Source organism: Natrix helvetica (assembly GCF_964273705.1).
Source record: "Natrix helvetica genome assembly, chromosome: 1".
Taxonomy (NCBI): Eukaryota; Metazoa; Chordata; class Lepidosauria; order Squamata; family Natricidae; genus Natrix; species Natrix helvetica.
In genome coordinates, this window is record NC_138548.1 from 141,828,208 (window position 1) to 141,850,371 (window position 22,164).

Here is a 22,164-nt window from a genome sequence, read left to right on the forward strand (position 1 = left end):
CATCTGAACCTCTGTCCGCAACACACTAAGTGAAATCTTAGCACTTAAGCTAATGCAAGAATGCAACTTTTCTTCACAATGTGAGTTGAATGCACAGAGATCAGGAAGAACAGGAAGCAGGCTGAAAATGTGGTCCAGTTCCCTGTCCATTTTCAAGCCTTTTCGCATGTTCAAGCCAACAGCTTTTAAAGTTCAAAAGTCCTAAATTCATATCAAGGAAATGAAAATTATGTTGATTTAGAAGGAAACTTGAACAGTGTCATGCGCTGTGATAAATATTTACTAGCTGAATGTCTAGCCCCTAAGGAATAAAGGCTATGTGAGGTTAAACTTTTTCAATACCCTTTGAAAACAAAGTTGCCATTAATTCATAGCCAATACTTGGCTGGTCATATTTCTGTTGTTTTGCTGAAAAATATTTCTGAAGTGAAAATCAGTTAACACACAGCTTTTTGTGACCTGGTGCCCTCCTTATGTGTGATAGCAGCTACTTTTTTTAAAAAAAAATGCAATGGGTGCCAAGTTGGGAAAATCTGGTATATAAGAAAAAGGAAGAGAAGAAAAATACAGTTAAGAGGACACAAGAACAATTAAAAGTACAATTAAAAGTTACAGTACAACATATATTCCTGTCTGTGAGTTTTCCTGCCCTAATAAACTAGCTGTTGGAATAAAAGAGGGTTGGATTTGGTATGTATCTGATCTCCCAAGACAATTTTAAAGGGATTTTAGTAGGCCTACACATGTAGGTTTCAAAAATCCAGATGATGACTAGATAGCAATAGCAATAGCACTTAAGAGTTCTATACCGCTTCACAGTGCTTTACAGCCCTCTCTAAGTGGTTTGCAGACTCCAGATATTGTGCACAACAATCTAGGTCCTCATTTTACCGATTTCAGAAGGATGGAAGGTTGAGTCAACCAGGAGCTGATGAGGATGGCAAGGAACTATCTCTCTCTTTCTGCTATCATGTGGTGGTTATCCAGGAACTTGCAGCCCAATTTATCAGTCACATTCGGAAAGCAGGAATGCCTTCTGGTTCTTCCTCCTGCAGAGAAACATTCAAAAGAGGCAAATAATTAAACAAAACAGTATCGCTGTAAAACATTTCTACAAGCCCATAGTTTCCATGATGAAAAACAGCCGTATGGCTTACTTCATTAGCCACCAAAATAGTAAGAGAAAGAGCATGCTCACACTCCCCTGGTTCATTTCCAGATGATAATCATCTGACCGGGCAATGAATGAAAACTCTGTCCTAAACACAGACTTGAGTTACAACTGAACAGAACAAAGGAAATAGACTTCCACCAAGAATCAGACTAATTGTCATCAGGCTCTGTGATAATTTGTATGAATGGTTTATTTTTCAATTTGGTAAATGTCATGACCTTTAGCTAACTAATACATTTATAGCATTACTATATAGCTAATTAATACATTAATACATTATAATACAATCCAGTACTGCCAGGTGTACCTACTCCAATGTCCTAGGCCTGCTGAGTATCTAAAATGTAATAATATGTAATCATATTGATACCAATTTAATTATAATACAATCCAGTACTGCCAGGTGTACCTACTCCAATGTCCTAGGCCTGCTGAGTATCTAAAATGTAATAATATGTAATCATATTGATACCAATTTAAGTTAAATTAAGTTAATAAATTAAGCATATGACTTTGCTCTTGATTTCACCTACCTTTTTATTCTGACTTGTGTGTGCCTTTATGTGCATAACACTCTCAGAAACCTAGTGTGAAACCTTCAATCTGCAAAAGGTACTCATTCTTAGTAAATAGGACTACACAAATTAATTCATCTATTGGAAAGACCTACTGACAATAACTTCAAAATGTTCAAGGTCGTCACAAATCATACCTGTAATTAGACATGATTCGTACAAAAATAAAAGGTTGCAATATTCAAAACTATCACGCTTTCCTTTTTTTTTTTCTGCTTAACTTGTGGGTTTTGTGGAAAAAAGAAAGATGGAAGCGTATTTTACAAATGCTGAAAAACACTTCTGCATAAAATACAGGAGAGAATTCTGCTGAACCTTGGCTCACCTTGAGACTCTTGAAAAGGATTTTGTTGCAGTGGTTGAAAACAGCATTATTTCAGCTGCTTTCATTTTGTGAAAGGACCCAATTACACAAATCCCATGAATCATAGAAGAAACTTCAGAAGTAGCTCATCCTTTGTACAGAAAAGATCCAAGACTGATCATCAGTCACCTGTGAGAATTACAATTCCTAAATTAAGTGACAAAGGCTTTTTGGAAAATAAAAGTGATATAGTCATAAAAGACAAACTATAATACACAGTCATGGTTTACTGTACATACAATTTTATTGCAGATAATGACTTTAATGTTTGCATATTTCATTATTTCTAACACACTGGTCCAGGAAACAAAAGAATAACGTTAAAATACAGTTTATTTAGAGATTTTCAAAGTTGCAACGGCACTGAAACAAAAGACTTATTTTTCAGAGTTATGACCTTTGCAGCGTCCCCATAATGATGTGATCTAAATTCAGATGTTTGGCAATTGGCTCATATTTATGATCATTGCTGGTCCAAGGTCACGTGAACACCTTTTGTGAACTGACAAGCAAAGTCAATGGGGAAGCCAGATTCACTTGATCACTTCGTTACTAATTTAAAAACTGTGATGATTCACTTAACAACTGTGACAAGAAAGATCATAAAATGGGGCAAAACTCACTTAGCAAATGTCTCACTTAACAACAGAAATTTTGGATTCCATTGTGGTCATAAGTCGAGGACTACCTGTACCAGTCTGCCTGCTCTAATCCTCAAAATAATGCTACCTTGCCATTGGTTTTCCAGAGTTTGGGATAGTTTCCATGCATAAACTGAATCATTCATGTCAGATCTTGGACATCATATAATATACAATCTTTTCAAGACACAGCTGAAAAATAGAGAGTTTAGCTAACAACCTAATATGGAAGCAATGGTTTTCAATATGTTTCACAAGCGTCCTATCCTTTGCATGGAATAAAAGTGCCACTCATTAATTGGTAATGACCAATTAAAATTGTTCTTTATAAGAGCAGTGATGGTGCAGTGGTTAGAATGCAGGATTGCAGGCTAACTCTGTCCACACTGCAGTTCAATCCTGACCTGCTCAAGGTTGACTCAGCCTTCCATCCTTCCGAGGACCCAGATTGTTGGAGCAATATACTGACACTATAAACTGCTCAGAGAGTGCTGTGAAGCACTATGGAATGGTATATAAGTCTAAGTGTTATTGCTATTAAATGTTTCCCTCCAACCAAACCTCCCCCAATTTTAAGAATTAAATTAACCACCATGTCATGGATTGCTCTTCAAAAACCAATATGTTGCAGCAGCACACAACTGAAGCTATGCCAATTCCATTCTTTTCTTTGTGTTCCAGTGTGAGTTTGCATTCCTATATCTGGGTTATTTAAATATTAAGTTAGCGTTGTAGGTCAATGGAATAGTATGACAATGAATTCTAAACATTGCTGGAAATAGAGATACATTCATTCTTCTTTTCAAACAAGTGCAAATATTGAAAGTGAAAAATGAAAGTACACATCTCTGAAAATGATAAGTGTTTTGTACACAACCACATCCCGCCCCTGCCCCTGTGTATACCCATACGCACACAAGAAAGAATGACTATTTCACTATATTGGGGAAGGTTGCAAAGCAATTGTCTAATTTTTTCATGGTAGGATATACACAAGATCTTCCTATCAAATATTGAAAATACTCTATGGACATCAGGCTTTTATTACAAATAGCTGTTTGATATGATTGTCATACATATCTTTCCTAACAAATGTATAATGTTATAAATTATTTTTAAATGATCAAAACAGGAAATTTAAACAAAAGCAATTCCTGCAGACATTTGTAAGATTCCATTTCAAATTACTTTATAATATAATCCTATATGGGTTTACTCAAAAATAAATCTCATTAGTGTCCTCTCTCAGAAAAAATAAACACTCTTTTAGTTTTGCAATCAAACTCAACCACGGATATATATTCTCTTAATGTTTTGAACTATAAATCCTGCAGAAATTCTCCTGCAAAATTAGTATTTTATTTATGTGTGTGTGTATATACATACACACACATCAATTAATATATATTTAAAAAACCCACTCAACACATTTTAATTTTAGGAAACTGCAATGAATACACACACACACACACACACACACACACACACAAAATTGATATATAATTTAATTTTAGCTTGCACAACCACTTCTCCATAAAATGGAGCATATTTCTGAGACAAAAAAAATCTGCACTTTATGATGTTGTAACATCTTGGTAAATAAATTAAAGATTAGACTTAGATGTTGTTTGATATGATATTTTATGACCTTTATTCCAAATTGCAATTAGGCTCTGATTGATAGAAACGTTTATACTTTTGATTGATAAAAACATTTATACTTTTAATATGTCACATGCTTTCTTTTAACTAATTTCAAAAATCTTCATATTACATAGGAGAGAAGTAGAGCTGGAGGTACAGTGTCCGTTAATAATTAAATCACTGCCCTAAGAATAGGAATCAATATTAGTAATTTACAAGTTCAAAATGTATTGTAATCAGATCAATTAGTCAATATAAATATTCTTGAACTTCCTATTTTATAAATATCCACTTTACATTTTTTCTGATAGTTTTTATTGTGATTTTTGTATCATAGGTGCAGTCTAGAGAGTTTTCGTACTGGATTATAGCTTTAGAATAAAAAAGCCGATATATTGTTAAATATATAAGGAATAATTGTATTAGTTGTGAATTTATTTACTTGTCCTAGTTCTGATCATATTTTTTTCTTCTAATTTCTCCTATTTTTCTGAAGTGTGTCCTTTGCCATATAACTGAAAGGTCAATCTACACTGACTGAGTTTTTAATCTATTATAACAGTGACCATACTGGATAAATTCACATGCCATGCACTTTAAATGTGGCTGGCTGGTTAGTGACATATATTAAAACCATATATTAAAAACATCACTGAACAGCATACCAGCCACTTTGCAACCAGCCGCTCTCCAAACAGTTGCTTCCAGCTATGGTAGGGCCATTTGTCTCACAAGTTGCATGAATCACCAAAAGTTGTATGGATCAGCACCATCTTAATGGTGCTAAAGGAAAGGTTTTCCCAAAGGGAAGGGGTTGGAATGGGACAACTTGCCACAGTCCACTCGCCCTGGCCAATTTGCTCTGGCCCCCTCACCATGATTAACTTGTCCTGGTCAACTTGCCCCACAGGGCAACTTGCTGTGGGACAACAGGATAACTAAAGAGAGGGACAAGTAGAATTGCAGCTCGAGGACTTCTAATTGAAGCAAGTTCAAACCTAAATCAAGACAAGGTCCACTGCAATTCACTTCTCCCTCTCCAGCTATCAAGCATCGAATTGTCCTGCAGCAAATTATCCTGTGGTGAGAGTTGGCTGTGGCGAATTGTCCTGTGGCAAGTCAGTCAAGGTGAGTCAGACCAGGATAAGATGACTAGGGAGAGTTGACTGGGGAAAGTCCTCACTGTGAGTTGTCCTACACCCTAAGGGGGCTGCCTCTGGGTTTCTTCCCTTCAATATCTTGGGGCATGGGAAAATCCAGTGGTGAAATTCATTTTTTTTTACAACGGTTCTATGGGCATGGCTTGGTGGGAATGGTGTGGCTTGGTGGGCGTGGCTTGGTGGGTATGGCAGGGGAAGGATATTGCAAAATCTCCATTCCAACCCCACTTCAGGGGAAGGATACTGCAAAATCTCCATTCCCACCCTACTCTGGGACCAGCCAGAGGTGGCATTTGCCAGTTCTCCAAACTACTCAAAATTTCCGCTACTGGTTCTCCAGAACCTGTCAGAACCTGCTGGATTTCACCCTTGGGAAAATCCTCAGCATATCCTATAAGTCAGATGAACAGGTTCTACTTAGAGCAAACAGTTCTGAAGGCAGCAAGGATCTGGGTCATGAACACAGGTTGGGCCTACAAGCTAACTGGCAACCAATGCAGTTCAGAGTCATCATCTCATAGTGACTCTGGGCAGTGTACAAATCCTGAGACTGAACATCTGCTCTTTTAGGGGAAATGCCATCTATGCACAGCTGAATTTGCAGCTAAGATAGAACCAGAGAACTTCTGGACAAGTGGCAATCTTATCTTGCTGAGATTTATTCTAAGTCTAATCTTTTCTATCCAGTTCTTTACAGCTTCTAGACATTGGACCAAGTCTTGCATCATCTGTCTCCTGCTCTGGAGATTTATAGTGATAGTGGAGATAGAGATAAACCCTCATCTGAAACCAATAGTTGAATCCTCCTAACAGTTTAATGACAGTTTAATATTTAAATAATTAATTCAACCATTAGTATGTGTACACAAAAATACTCCATAAAACCTAGTTTCTAGTTAGGAAAGAACCTTGTATAGTAATATACCATAGTATATATGTAGAAATCTAGAGTTCTGGAACTAATGCGGGAATGGGAGAGAACATCATTAAATGTTTGGGTTAAATGTGATGACAGTCTGTTGCTGTGCTTGTGTGTGACAACGCTGAACCACAAAGTAGATAGCCTCATTTTAGATATGCTGAGCAAATCCAGCCAATGTGACTGGTACTGTATTTTATGCATATAATTGGGCTAACAGAGAATATATCGGTGACTAATTGCTATAATCAACGTGAAGAGCTATGATCCATTTTCTTCGCAAGGTTATCTGTCGCTTCAGGTTGTGGCCAAGCAGATAAAGCTGCTATCTGAACAACCTTGGCGTTTTTGTGCGTGTTTGTGGGTTAGTGATGGCGGCGGCCAGCTGCACTGCATTGATAATCGCTGAACCTCGGACACATTTCCACGGGGTTCCAAGCACGCTTTCACCAACTTCTCCTTTTTAATAGCCTCCAAGTCAAGAGACTCGAGATTCCGCCCGGTCTTTCCCGCCGGCAATTTCGAAGGTTTGCCCGCTTTACTTCGCGCTTTTATCTCGCTTCCGTTGTTTGTTTCTTTTCTCTCCAAGGTAGGAAAGTCTGCAGTGCAGGAAGGGATCATTGCATCGTATCGGCTTCGGGGTCGCGTTTAGCATCTTAGGGAGCTGTCGCCGTGCAGCTTTTTTTTTCTTTATTTTTCTCTCCCCATACCCCATTCTCCCCGCAAATGGATGTCTTAGACGCTTGAGAAGCCGGAGCAGTTAGCAGGCAGGGTATGTTTTGCATGCTGCCTGCTTGGCGGCGGGACTCGAGATTGCAGATGCTTCCTGCTCGGGCAGGGTGTTTTACACCCGGCGATAAACGGTCTTAACTCCCTCCTGCCCCTCTCTGGGACTCTTTCCGACTGCACTCCGGAGAATCGGGGACGTGCTGCCGCTCTCAAGTCTTTTGGGTCCCCCCACTCCTCCAGGATGGTCACACGCCGGTCCAAGAGCGAGTCCTCCTAGGCCGGAGCTGGACGCATTCTCGCGTTACAATTAATAGAGCCACCACCAACACCCCCCCCCACCTTTTCCCTTCCGTTTTTTGCAGCGTTTTCGGCATTGGTCGCTCCCGCTGACGGTGGGTAGTTTGCAGACGCTCCCTTAGTTCCGGCGAGGCTGTTTTGTTGGGGTCCCCCCCTCCCGCTCTCTCGCGCCGCAGTCGGAAGAGCGAGGCGGCTGGGGAGGGAACACCGCGTCCGGTTGGCTTTGTCAGGGGTTTCGCTGCGGCAGCTTGGCTGAGCTCGGCCCTCAAGCGCCGCCGCCGCCAGCGAGCGCCGCTCCTGCGCTGCTCCATGTCCGGCCTCCCCGCCACTTCGGCGGGGGGGGCCAAGCCCCGGCCCCCGCTCAGCGAGGGAAAGAGAGCGCAAGATGGAACGAGGAGGAAGGGTGGGGGAAAGCGGGGGTGGGGTGGGGAGTCCGCCTCGCCGGCGACGCCAAGAAAGCTGGTAAGAAGCTTTTGCTCTCTCTTGCTCTCTCTCCGCGCGCCCTGTTTTCCGAGCAGGAGCAAGCAGCATCCGCGAGCTCCAGCAAGAGGAGGGGGAGGCTTTCCCGCCGGCGGCGGAGCTCGCGCCGTGTGAGGGCCCGCTGTCTACCGTGGTGTTGCTTGGCGCCTGTTGGGAGGGAGCTGCTGACTCCTCCCTCCTTCCTTCCCTCCCGGCTCTCGTGCCGCCGCTGGTCTCCACCCCCCACCCACCCCAGTTGTGCGGTCTGCTGGCGTGCTGGGTCGGTCGGTAGCAATGGAAAACCCAGCAGTTTCTTTTTCCTCGCCCGCATTGACGAGCGAGCGTCTTTCCTGTCGGAAAAGCCCCGGAATAGGTAGGTTTACTCCTTTCGCTCGCCTGCATGCCCGCCCGCATGCCTGCACGCATGATTTGCCTGTCGGGTAGGAAGCGGCGTTGCCTTCTTCCTTCTTTCTTTCTTTCCTTCTTTCTTTTTTCTCCGTTTACCTCGCTCTTCTCGCAGAAGCGGGCCGACGACCTGCTTTGTCCCTTTGGCGTTTTGCGGGACACTTCGACAAAGTCGTCTCGCCCCTTGGTGGTTTTTTTTTTTTTTTTGACGGGACCGCTGGAGGCGAGGCGCTGTGGCGGCTTCTCGCTCGCCCGACCCTTTTCGTCACCTGCTGCTTTTGTCTTTCTCCTCCGGTGAGCAAAGGACCTCGGTGCCTGTGATAATTCTCTCTATCTGATGGTGTGATTGAGGCAAGGCAGAGGCATTATTTTTCCCTTTGCATGAAAGTGTTTTCTCCCACCCACCCCTTCCCTTGGCCATAGATACAGAGCAGGTTGCCACACCTGCTTTTCCCCCCTTCCCCTTCATTTTTCGAGATTTTTTTTTTAAACGTTGTGATGCTTTTTCCTCGCTTTGGAGAGAGGTGGCTGATTCTCCGTGGTAATAACCATCATCTGCTGCCCGGTCTCCTTTGCTTGCTAAAGTCGCTGCTTGCCTTGTTTAAGAGGATCCAGGAACCAATATGACAGTCTTGCCGGTTGTGTCTCAGTTATCAGGAGGCGCCTCTGTGCCTATTACTTGCAGACGACCTTCAGTGTCATGTTAGTACTGTTTTTCTTCCAGCCTGTATTGTTGCAGACAGCTGTTATTTATTCCCTCTGAAAGAAAAGAAGCTTTTCTCTCTGCTCCCTATCCCATTAGCAATGATTCCGCCCCCCCTCATGCCCATTTTTAGAGGATAACAGCCCCATTTTAAGGGGCTAGCTTAGGATGCTGTGGATAGCCTTGAGAGTAAAGACAACAAACAACAAAACCACTTGTTGGCCTTCTCTTTGGCCTTGTTCTGTGCTGCTTTGCTGAGATAGTTCAAGTCATAGTATTTTCCCTTCCTGGTAATAGTGGTAGGTAGGGTATTGAGTTTGGGGGCTAAAGTATTAGTATTGAAAATGTGAGCAAAAATGTTATAACCGGTGTTTGTGCTTTGAGGACCTCTGTTGACTGATCAGTGTAGTCTTATGGCTAATATTACTGTGGGGAGTAGCATATTAGGAAAATGCAGCAATACAGCAATGTTGACATGCCATTGTTGCATTTACATTTTATGGTATTTCAATCAATCTTTATTACAGTTAGTACAGACCAGCAAATAAAAACATTAAAATATAATAGTAAAAAATAAAAATAAAAGACACATAATATAGTGTGATTGGTTGTGTATTAGGAGTGGTCAGTTAAAGTTTGCCTAATTTATAAACAGCACAGCAGAATTTGACCACATTCAAAGAAACTACTTCATAATGATCTGATAACAGTATATAAAAATATAAAAAAGATCACTGTTTCCTGGATATTTTATGAGGTAAAGTGTTATAAATTGAGTCCATGAGTCCTTATAGAACATGCAGTATAACTATAGTTTCCTGTTATTATTTAATTTGTCAGGCTTGATAATGTGACTGGTACCACACAAAAGAGTTTTCATGATGTGGTTAATACTTGTTATGCTAAAAATGGGGAAGATGGAATCTGAAATCTTTTGATTAAAATTCCCAGGCCTGGTCTAGCATGATGCCATTTGTACATTATTAATACAAATAATACATTTGTACTGAGTTGAAAAAAAAATCTAATCTGCAGAGAAATTAGATCTCATTTAGCAAAAATAGCAGTAAAACTATGTAGGAAGGGCAAATTACTTACAGTAATCAGGTATAAGATGCTATTATCATGGGCAAAGATTGCCAAAGAAGGTTTATTGTGGTTTTATAAGAAATGATCTACAGCAGATGGGTCCAATCTTTTGGCTTGCTTTGGCCGCTCTGAGTGAAGAGGAATTGTCTATATAAAGTATATAATTTATATATATATAAATAATAAATTTCCTTTATTTGTGGGGGGGTCTTGTGGGGGTCTCATTACTAACTTGTCCAGGGGTCATATTTGGCACAGGGACTGCAGGTTCAACATGCCTGAAAGGTTAAATTGTACCATTGAAATCAGAAAGACCTGTAAGTATTGATAAACCATTTTTATAGAATATGCATTTAAACTACATCCCAAAGTTATTCCAAAGTCATGTTTATAGCATATTCAAAAATGGTTAATGTTATTTTTTGTCAACATGTTACAGTTGGTATTACCAAAGTTATTTGATCAATGGTCCATTTTGGAATGCATGATGTAGCTCATTGATTCAGGCTGGTTTTTCTAGTCCTCAGAAACTGGCTGGGAATTATGGACCCAGCATATTTGAGTTTTAAAAAAATCCTTGAATATACAATTTCCCACTAATATCTGCAGGAGTCATGATCACCTGTGAGTAGTAGTAGTGCATATAAGTATGGTCCTGTCAAGCTTAAATAACAGTGGTTCTTAATATGTAAGTATATATAGAAATGTGATGGATTTGTCTCTTAAATTGTTTTTTAAAGTAACAAATGTATAGAAAATGTATATTTTATAAGCACTCATTATCACACTTGCTTAAATTAGATTCATTTTATACTACAAGTAATCCTTGAGTTATGCACCACAACTGAGCCCAAAATTTCTGTTGCTAAGCAAGACATTTGCCCCATTTTATGACATTCTTGCCACAATTATGTCAGTCACTGCAGTTGTTCAGTTAATAACATGGTGATTAAGTGAATTTGACTTCCCCATTGATTTGGCTTATCCAAGGTAAAAAAATGTTATCACATGGCCCAAGGACACTGCAACCGTCATAAATATGAGTCAGCTGCCAAGTGTCTGATTTTGATCACGTAACCATGGGGATGCTGCAATGGTTGTAAGTGTGAAAAATGCGTATCAGTAATTTTTTTGAGTGCTGTTGTAACTTTGAGCAGTCACTAAGCAAACAATTATAAGTTGAGGACTACCTGTATCAATTTATTTACCAAACATCTCAAAAATATTCTGAAGACAGAACAAACCTGTTGTGCTGCCATGGTTCAAAATATCTAAATTCCAAAGTTATTTTGATTCATTTGACCTCACACTAAACTTCACGATACTGTAAAAGTTATGAATGAAAGTTGTAAAAAAGGCCGTTCTTTTGCTCAGGTTTGATGTGGGAAGCTTCTTTAGATATGGCAAAAATGTGGGAGAATTGTCATTCTTCCCCATGTCTTCCTGTTAAGAGAGTCTACTAAGTTCCTTCCCATTGCAGTGAGTAGGAGGAAAATTAGGTACATTAGCACAAATTCTTCTTTATGAATCTGGGTGTGCAGTTTTGTTTCTTTGAGTGGTGGTGGTTTTATAGATACTTGCATAGATATTTGTTTTTTGGGAGTTGCTCTTTTAACTTTGTGAAGCTGCCCAGAGTTTGTTGATTTGAAAACATAGATGACTTGAGACATTGTTCTATCTAAAATCTGACCATTATTATGTCAGTCAAGTCTTTGATCAATCAATGTCTTAGCTTGTAACCTGGAGATTAAAAATTTAGGGTAGGATATTCTGCAGGGTTTGAAAAGAAAGAACCAAGATAGAATATCTTTTGTGGGAAGGATTCAAGATAGAGAGATATGGTATATATCCTACAGGCAATGAAATCCCATAATGCTAGAGCATGGATCTGTAGAAAGAAATATTGTTTCATACTCAAGCCACAGTTTTATAGTTACAATTCTGTATTTATTTAACTGGAGAAAGCTTAATTGGTGTGCATGGGTCTTATTTTCTAGTAGACAGAAATAGAATTAACTAGTTATCATAATAAATAACTTTTCCAGCCTGGATTCCCAAATTATGTCAACTTGTATACAAATTACTTGCCTGGGGTCTTGGATAACTGGCTAATCTATTTTGGATTGGGGTTGAAATTAATGGTTTAAGATAAATTTCAATTTTATTCAGACACAAATAATTACGTAACTGAGGCAAAGGTTTGTTTTGTTTTGTTCAGATTTTTATTTTCCATAAAGATTGGGATTGTTTAATTCAGATAAACCTTATAAGCTGCATGAGTGAGATGGATGTCTTATAAATTGCTTAAGAAATAAAGTCATAATTAATGCTGTTCAGTGAATCCAAGGAGGACAAAATATACAGGTAGTTTTCTACTTACAATTCATTTAGTACCTGTTCAAAGTTACAACAGCACTGAAAAAGTGACTTTTGACCATTTCCCACACTTACGACCATTGCAGCATCCCCTGGTCATGTGATTTATATTTGGATGCTTGACAACTGACTCGCATTTATGACGGTTGCAATCTGCCGGTGTCAAGTGATCCCTTTTTGCAACCTTCTGACAAAGTCAGTAGGAAACCAGATTCACTTAACCGTCTTACTAATTTAACAACTGCAGTGATTCAGTTAACAAATATGGTGAGAAAAGTCATAAAATGGAGCAAAACTCATTTAACAAATTTTTCTTTTAGCAACATAATTGGGCTCAATTATGGTCATAAGTTGAGGACTATCAGTATAAGTTTCTATTTTCTCCTAGGCGCTGCTTGGAGTGTCCAAGCATGGGTTAACTTCAGCTTGCTGCTCAAGGACTGAGTTCAAAGATTGTGTAGCCACGCCGCCTGCTCCCCTCAGAGGCTCAGTTTAAAAAACTCAGTGGCCCTAAAAGGACACAGTTGGGGAACTCCAGTTCTTGGACAGCAAGTTGGACTCTCCAAATAGCTTAGTGTAGCCTTTCTTATTTTTGTGTTTAGAGTGTAGATTAGGAAGCTTATTTTCTTCCTTCAATTGAAAGCTTCCTTCCTATAGCCTTCTGAAGCGCGGAACAGGCAGCTTGGAACGCGGCTGCCTTCCGTAACCACCGCGGTCGAGGCACTACTGGGAGGCTCATCAGCGGCCGCTGGCGAGCTCTGGGGGCAGGTAGGTAGGTAGGTTAGGATCCCCCAAAAGCTTTCGGAGGACTGTTTTTAGCCCTGGAGGCTCTACTGAGCCCTCCGGATTGCCGACAGCTCCCCGGTGTGCTCCAAAGCTTGTGGTGGCCATTTTGAAGGGGGAAAAAGTGGCACGCTTTATTTTTCAAGCTGTTTGAATTGCCGCAGCCTGGTTCCACAGCAGATCGCCGCTGGCAGGGCTTCTTAATATTGGGATCTCACTCTGGGGCTCCAGGCAGGTCCCCCCCTCCCCAGGAAGACTATTAAGAGCGGCTGCAGGGAGTTTGGCTTTTCTCTGGCCATTCCCTGCCTTATTCCAGCGCAGATCTGCAGCGCCTTGGGACTTCCAATTTTGGCGCCAAAAATATTGCTCGCTGTTATTGGTCTCTGCCGAGCCCCATTTCTTCAGGACTTGGACTGAATTAAAGGTGCCTATTATCCAAAGCTATATCACATACAGGTACTAATTACAACCAAGCTGTGATAGGGCTGGAAGTGTACCATGGCCAGCAAGCGTGTGGCTGAAGTCAGGGATCAAACTGAACCTACCTCTAAGAAGCGCAGCAGGCCCAACCCTGCTGCTAAAGGGGACAGTGCAGGATGCCCTGCAAAAGGGAAACAGCCCAAAGCCAGGAAGGTCTCAAAGGCTGCAGAAAGGTCGGCTGAGAGGAGACAGAACATCCTGGAGAGACAATTGCAAAAGGCAGTTAGTGCCCAGGCGCAAACTGTTCAAGTCAGGGAACCACCACCAGCTCAGGTTCCTGCAGACATCCCCATAGTAGATATTCCACGGGAGGGCTCTCCATCTCTGGCGGACGAAGGGGACTTTGGTTTTTCTCCCAACCCTTCCAGGACATCCCCCAGGTCTCTTGATTTCTCCCTGGAAGAGGTGGACATGGAGGAAGACTGGTCTCTAATGGGGGAGGAGTCTCCCCCTTCTAGCCCTATTTCTGGGACCACTCCTGAGTTATCTCAAGTAATGCAGGAGGTGGTTGCATGGGAGATATCACAGGGGATTGCAGATGGCATCCAACAGCTGGGTGTCACCTTGCCCCTCCAGAACAAGGCCAAAGCTAGGGTGCAGGCCACAGGAGCTCACAGTCAATCCACCGGAGCCTCCCCTCCTGCTTCCTCAGCTGTCAGCAAGGTGTTTTAAGAGGAGGGGGGTGGACAGGACGCCCCTGATCTATCGGAGGATGAGAATCCAGTCCCTGATGGCCCCGCCTTCTCTGGCTTATTGAAGCCTTCGATGTTTAAGGCCATTCTGACCTTCAATGTTTAAGGCTAGGGCTTCGTCCATCCAAATGGGACTCCCCGCCCAATCCGACAAGACTGCCACTGAACAGGGTAGCAAGAAAATGGTTGGATCAGGGGATCCAGGCGCAGGTCTCTTTAAGGAGACCACCCCTCAGGAGCTGGTTCTGGCACCACAGCTGTTCCTGGATCTTTTCCAGCAACAATGGGTCCAGCCTGGGTTGATGGCTAATCCCAGTGGGGTGGATAAAAAGCTCTACTCTATGGAGTAGATGACCCCATAGTGGCTCTAACCTCCAACTTGGTTCTCCCAGCCAACCTACTGAGGGACTCAAAGTGGAAGACAAGAAGGTGGAGAAGGCCTGTCATAAGACTCACAAGGCCACTGAGTGGGCCATGAAGGCCTCCCCCTCCTCTTCCTACTTCAGCAGGGCAGCCCTATTTTGGCTCCGCAAGCTGCTAGCCAACCTCCCTGCTGGAGACACTAGATCGCGCCAAGACATCAACAAAATTATTGCTGCGGTCGAATACTCTGCCGACGCTTCCCTTAATGCCACCAAATTTTCCACTAGGGCTATGGCATCTAATGTGACTACACGCCGTCTGCTGTGGCTCCACCACTGGCAGGCAGACATGAAGGCGAAGTGGAAGTTGGCCTCGGCCCCTTTCAAAAGTGGTAAGCTCTTTGGTGAGGCCTTGGACTCAGTCTTAATTGAGTCCAAGGACAAACGCAAAATCTTACCAGCAGTCACCAAGAAACCGGACCGCAAGGGTCATTCCTTTTTTCGTAGGCAGCCCTTTCGGAATACTGACTTCCCCTCCACATCTAGGGGATTTACCAGATCTTACCCTCAAACGCAGGACCGCTCTCAGGATAGGACATCCTTCAGGGACAAAACCAGACAACAGGGTAACCGCAGGTCCTTTCGAGGAGGATTCTCCAACCGCTCCTTTCGCAGATCCAAGTGACTGTCACCGGTCGCCTCCCATTGTGGGTCGATACAGCTCTACGCCGCCCAATGGGAGGAGACAACGATGGACACTTGGGTACTGAACACGATCTGTCATGGCCTTACCTTAGACTTTCTTTCCTTTCCTCCGCGGACCTTCATCCACTGTCCTCTCCCAAAATCCACCCACAAGCTACAATTGATGCAGGCAGAGATCCGGCATCTATTGAACATAGCGGCCATAGAGCAGATGCCCCGGGGTCAGGAGGGCAGAGGATTTTACTCAATCCTCTTTCTAGTCCCCAAAGCCTCGGGAGGGGTGAGAGCCATTCTGGACCTCAACATCCATATAGCGTACAAGCGCTTCAAGATGCAATCACTCTAGACCATCTTGGGTTGCATCAGGCAGGGCGACATCCTGACATCAATCGTCCTGAAGGAGGCATACCTGCACGTTCCCATTCATCCAGCGCAATGCAAATTTCTAAGGTTCCAGTTTGCAAACCATCATTATCAATACAAGGCTCTTCCCTTCAGCCTATCATTGGCTCCCAGGACGTTCACCAAACTTCTGGCTGCTGTCGCTGCACATCTCAGATCTCGTCCAGTAAGAATCGTTTGTTATCTGGACGACATCCTGTTGATGTCGTCGTCCAGGGAGTGGGCATGTCGAGATCTCAATGTCACCATCTAGGCACTACAGCAACACGGCTTCTCCATCAATCTGGAGAAGAGTCACTTGGAGCCTACCTCCAGGATTCAACACCTGGGCACTGTGATCGACTCCAGAACTTGCAGGGTGTTTCTCACACAGGAGTGGAGGGACAGCATCACATCCCTTGTGCGTCAGATCAGGAGATCCAGGTCAGCACCTCTAGTGATTCTATCCCAGCTACTGGGGAAGCTGATCTCGTACATTGCTGTAGTTCCTTGGGCACGGCTGCATGCACGGGATATTTAGTGGTTCCTTCTTCCCATTCAGTGGCGCAAGGCCAGCAACTCCAAGAGGGTGGTCAGCATTCCCCCAAAGGTGCTCCGGTTGCTTGGCAATCTTCAGTGCTGACGAGGGGGTCCCTCTTCAAGGAACCAGAGTGCCTGGTCATAACAACAGACGCCAGCTTGTACGGCTGGGACGCCCACCTACAGACACACGTGACGCAGGGCAGATGGTCACAGGCAGAGCTCGCCCACAACATAAACTGGCTGGAGCTCAGAGATGCCAGACTAGCCCTGCGCCACTTCTGTCAGTTCATCAAGGGTTCCCATGTCCTCATACTGACGGACAACATCGCCACCAAGGCCTACGTCAATCATCAGGGTGGAACTCGATCAACGGCCCTGGAGGCGGAGGCCATAGGACGATGAGCGAAGCACCACCTCGAGTCCTTGAGAGCGGACCACATCTCGGGGGAGGACAACGTGACAGCAGACTGGCTGAGCAGAACGACCATCAGCAACTCGGAATGGCAACTTCATCCATCTCTGTTCTACCAGCTGACCCAGAGATTCGGTCTTCTGACAATAGACTTGTTTTCCAGTCCCGAGAACACTCATCTCTCCTGGTTCTTTTCAAGATTCCAATGCTCTGGCACGGAAGAGACGGACGCTCTTCGATGCTGCTGGCCTCCCGGACTGTTACACGCATTCCTGCCCCTCTCACTGATACTTCAGGTGATCAGGAAGATCTTACTGGAGGGCGCTGAAGTACTGCTAGTCACCCCGCACTGGCCAAGGAGGTCCTGGTTCACCGACCTTGTCAGCCTGTCAGTGACCAAGCATTGGCGCATACCTCAGAAGCAGGTCTCCCTCAGCCAGGGGGCCATACCTCACCCGGACCCTCAATGGCTTCAGTTAGCCATTTGGCACTTGAAGGGGACCTCCTGAGGAAAGACAGTTTTTCTGACAAGGTCATTCAAACCGTCCAGGCGATCTTCCACCGTGCAGATCTATGATGCTACTTGGGCTATCTTCTCCTCTTGGTGTCAGTCCCATTACATCGATGCCACAGCAGCGACAATCCCACAAATCCTAGACTTCCTACAGGAGGGGTTGGACATCTTCCACCATAGGACATTGGCTGCGCGCTTGCATTAAGCTGGCTTACGAGCAACAATCCAGACCTGTTCCTCTTCGTATCACAGCACACTCCACGAGGAGCGCCGCAACTACGGCCACTTGGGCTACTCAAGCGCCTATTGAAGAGATCTGCAGGGCGGCTACTTGGTCCTCGCTGTCACCATTCATTTGGAATTACAGACTGGACTCCTTTGCCTCTGCAGAGGCTTCATTTGGAAGGAGGGTTTTAAAGCGGGTCCTTGCGGGTCCTGCTAACCAAGACATTCCTTCTTCCCACCCTGGGACTTCATAGCTTGGGTATGTCCCATGCTTGGACACTCCAAGCAGCGCCTAGGAGAATGACTGTTGGCTTACCTGAATGGTTGTTCTCTAGGTGCTGCAGGAGTGTCCAACCCCGCCCTCGGGTCGCCTGAGGGTGCGTGACTTATCACCTCTATGGCATAGACTTTTCTCCATACAGCATCCTTCTGGGTCTCATACCTTCGTTTTTTAAACTGAGCCTCTGAGGTGAGCAGGAGGCGTGGCTACACAATCTTTGAACTCAGTCCTTGGGCAGCAAGCTGAAGTTAACCCATGCTTGGACACTCCTGCAGTGCCTAGAGAATGACCATTCAGGTAAGCCAATGGTCATTTTCTTTACGAAATGCTGTGAAGTCTGCCATGAGAAGAAACTTCAGAACAAGTTCCAGCTTATATTTTGCTTATAGCAGAGATCAAACAGTTTATGTATTTCAAAAATGTGTGTTCTAAAGGACAGGTCTTAGATATGAAACAGATGTAATAGCAGTTCCAATTATCTAACATATCATGTGGAAAGATCCTAGCTCGCCACTAGAGCACATGCTTTATACATGAAATATATCTTAACTTTAGGCTTTGGCATCTTCATTTGGGACTAGGAAAACTGGTTGGCGGACCTCGTAGATTTGCAAGCTACATTTTGTTAATCATAATGAACCACATTTGGCAGGATTCACATTTTATACTAAGCCACGAATAATACTTTAGAAACACAAAGGCTGATTCACATAATTTGCCAAGCCAATGTGAATCTACATTATGGACTCAACAGATATCTTACTTGAAATCTTGAATGCTCATAAGGCTGATGCATTGTATTGTATCAGCCTTCTTAATCAAGTCTGTAGTATTGGCAATCTACAGAATTTTCAATTTGAAATTTTTGGCAATCTGAAGATCAAATTTGGAAAGAACAGTAACAGTACTGAGTCAGATGTTTGACTTAAGACAGCTTTTTGTGTGTTTGCATCTGGCAGTGTGAGTGAGCTTCCCCATCTGTCAGAAAGTTCTGTTATTGTATCTAACAACTGTGGTTTATGGATTCTAATATCGATGGACAAACACAATATAAATTCTGAGTATAAGAAACAAAAGTATAGTCCATAAAAAGATACAAATAGATTTTTGTCAGCATGCATTATACACGATGTAGAAAGTGAAGTTTGCATCCAACTTAATCCAACTTTTGTTGTAGCAACCTTAGAATTGACAATACAGATATTGAAATAGTAAATACCATTTATATTTTAATATCAACCATCAACAGTTAAGAAATATGCTGTAGACTAGCACTTGGTACATCAACCTTGGAAAAGATATTCAAATGCTATGGTGTGGTCTAATGTGAGGCGCAAACCATCAGATCCACATATGAAGAGTTGAGTTAGCTACCGTATTGCTCGTGCCTCTTATACAGGATTACTCTTATTTCAGATTGACCTTTTTAACGTAGACCAGACTAGATGCAGTTCAAAAGTATTCGAGGAGGATCAGACTTTGCCTTTTTTGTGCCTACATAAAGACTAAGCTAATTGCTTCTGGACTTCTTCCCTTGGCTCAGCCAGTTTCTGTCTGGCATCTATACTTAAAAAAGATCAGAATTGTGGAAGTCACAGTATTCCCTGTGACACTCCATGGAAGTGAAATTTAGACTTTAAAGAAGTAGGATAGGAAAAGCATTGGTCCCAAAGGTGCTTTTTCAAAAGGCAGCTGGACTTTCTGTTTTTTCTTCTCTTCTTGAAGATGTTTCACTTCTCATCCAAGAAGCATCCTCAGTTCTGACTCAATGCTAGGGAATGGAAGGATTTATATTTCTTGCCCTTGTTAGCGCTTTGAAGGTGGGTCATTAGTTCTTTCAGTGTCATTGAGGCCCCTTAGGGGATCTGTGCCCTCGAAGTCATCTGAATCAGAATGGCTGTGGAATAATCTTGGAATTGTTGAAATGACTGTGTTGTAAATAGGAGATAGTTGGTGTTGTATTCCACCCTCTCTGGTAAGAGAGGGCTGTTCAATTTTAATGGCCTTTTTTAAAGCCCTCTTTCAAACCAGTGGTCTTCTCTGTTCAGATTGTGGACTTCACTGTCTTCAAATGAGTGACCTTTGTCATTCAAATGCAGATGGATTGCTGAATCTTGTCCTGATGGGTTTGTTCTCCTATGTTGTGTCATGTGTTTGTGAAGCGGTTGTTTTATTTAAACCCCAAAGGTGCCTCAACAACTCTCAGAGAGCTACTGACCCACCTTCAAAGTGCTAACAACAAGATCACTGCAAGAAATATAAATCCTTCCATTCCCCAGCATTCAGTCAGAACTCAAAATGCTTCTTGGATGAGAAGCGAAACATCTTCAAAAAGAGAAGAAAAACCATAGAAAGCCCAGTTGCCTTTTGAAAAAGCACCTTTGAGACAACCCTGACCTGGTGCATGACTTGAGCGTCTCCATAGACATTGAGCATTGATGCTTTTGAACTTCGGTGTTGAAGAGCCCTGAGAATACTATGGGCAGCCAAGAAAACAAATGGATCATCGAACAAATTTCTTACTTGAGGCATAAACGACCAGACACCAATTATCCTAATCTGGATGCATTATGCGAAGACTCAGCTCTTTGAAAAAGGCTCTAATGCTGGGAAAAGTGGAACTGAAGAGAGGAAGAGGATGACCAGCTGCAGGGTGAATGGAATCAATCACAGTAGCGCTAAATGAATGTACCATTGGGAGACATAACAGAACATATAGGGAGTAGATTATCATGGAGAAAATGTTTTCATTTTAATTTTTTTTTTTTAAAGTTTGTTATAAGAAATAGAAATGAGGAAATAGAAATAAAAAGGAAGATAAAAGGGAAAAAAAGGTGTAAAGAGAAAAAAAGTAGTGACTTCTGGCTTTTTTCAGTACAGTAAAATACAAAGAAAGTCACAGCTATTTCCAAATAAAAACAAAACTAGATTGCTGCTTAACTTTAATTACAACAGTCAGTTTTGCCAACTCCATCACCTTTATCATCAATTTCTCCATGTGGGAATTAGTGTGTATTTCCATCTTGTTGCATATAGAATTATTGCAATTCTTAATATATATAGTAACAAAGTTCCAGATTTTCTTTCAAAATCTTTCTCCATCAAACCTAAAAGGGAAGCTTCTGGTTTCTATTTTATACTTATTTTAAAAATGTATTAAGAATCTTCTGAATTAAGATAAAAATCTGTTTCCGATTTTTGTTTGCTTTATCAAAGCTTGCAAATGATAAAAGCTACCCTTTGTACAGTTGTATTTCCAGCATACATTTGAAACTTTCTTATACATCTTTGACAATTTCTCAGGTATTAAATACCAACGATACAGAGAAAATCTATTGATCACTAGATGTTGAAAATGACTTGATGGCACATAATCATTTTTAGTTGATAAAATATTCATACAATAGTTGCTATCTCTACAAAAAAAGAAGAGCTAACAAATCATGAAAGAAACATTAAGTGGAAGGCAGCCATGGCTTCCCATAGCCAAGGTGGTGTTTGGATTAATATTGTGATTGTTATTGCATGTTTTTGTTTATATGGTTAATTGAAAATAATACTATTGCTGTAGTCAAGATTAAAGATTAATAATTAAATATTGCAAATAAATAAGCATTTTTTCTTAGCAGAACCACATGCCTGAAAAGAAACCACTTTAAAAATATATCCTAATCAAAAATACAAAATGTAATAAAACATTTGAAGCTTATATAATTGTATTTAAAAATGCAATTTTTATTATAAAAATAATAAAATAAACATTTCCAATGTTTATACATGCGCGCACACACACACACAAGGTTGGCACAATTTATAATAGTTTATTTTATAAAAATGATGCAAGTTTGCATATACCTTTCGGCTAAGCTAAAATAAAGCTGAATATTTACGATTCAAACTTTCTGGTTATTCATTCATTGACATAGGATGTTATTTTATCATATTACATGGTGAATTGTTTAATTACACATAGCTTATAGTCTGAACAAACAATTCTATTTGTTAAATTGTATATTTTATGAGAAGTAATTCCTTAATATTTTGCATGACTCATTTCTTTCGTATGCTACCAATAACAAGTTTTCTCTAGTGAAAAAGACTAGCAAATATTCTTACATAAGATTGTCTTCTATGCTTTTGGTCTTCTGAATGGCTGTTAAAGATCTGACTGTTTCAGCAGGGCCTTAGCCTTGAAAAATGGGATACTTTATACTTCAAGAAATGTTCTTGATTATTGAACTTCCCATAGCCA

The 22,164-nt window shown here is 41.9% G+C and overlaps 1 protein-coding gene across 4 annotated transcripts in view; it reads left to right on the forward strand.

Moving 5' to 3' along the window:
* Positions 1 to 7,583: 7,583 nt before the first annotated feature.
* Positions 7,584 to 22,164, forward strand: part of MGAT5 (alpha-1,6-mannosylglycoprotein 6-beta-N-acetylglucosaminyltransferase) — a 140,051-nt gene continuing 125,470 nt past the window's right edge. For 2 of the 4 annotated variants that reach the window (XM_081939012.1, XM_081939014.1), the window contains exon 1: positions 8,149 to 8,335. The gene's annotated coding sequence lies outside the window, so the exon portion shown is untranslated. Of the gene's footprint in view, positions 7,599 to 7,927; positions 7,966 to 8,148; positions 8,336 to 22,164 lie in introns of those variants that run through there. The other 2 variants (XM_081939016.1, XM_081939013.1) reach the window with 2 other exon arrangements.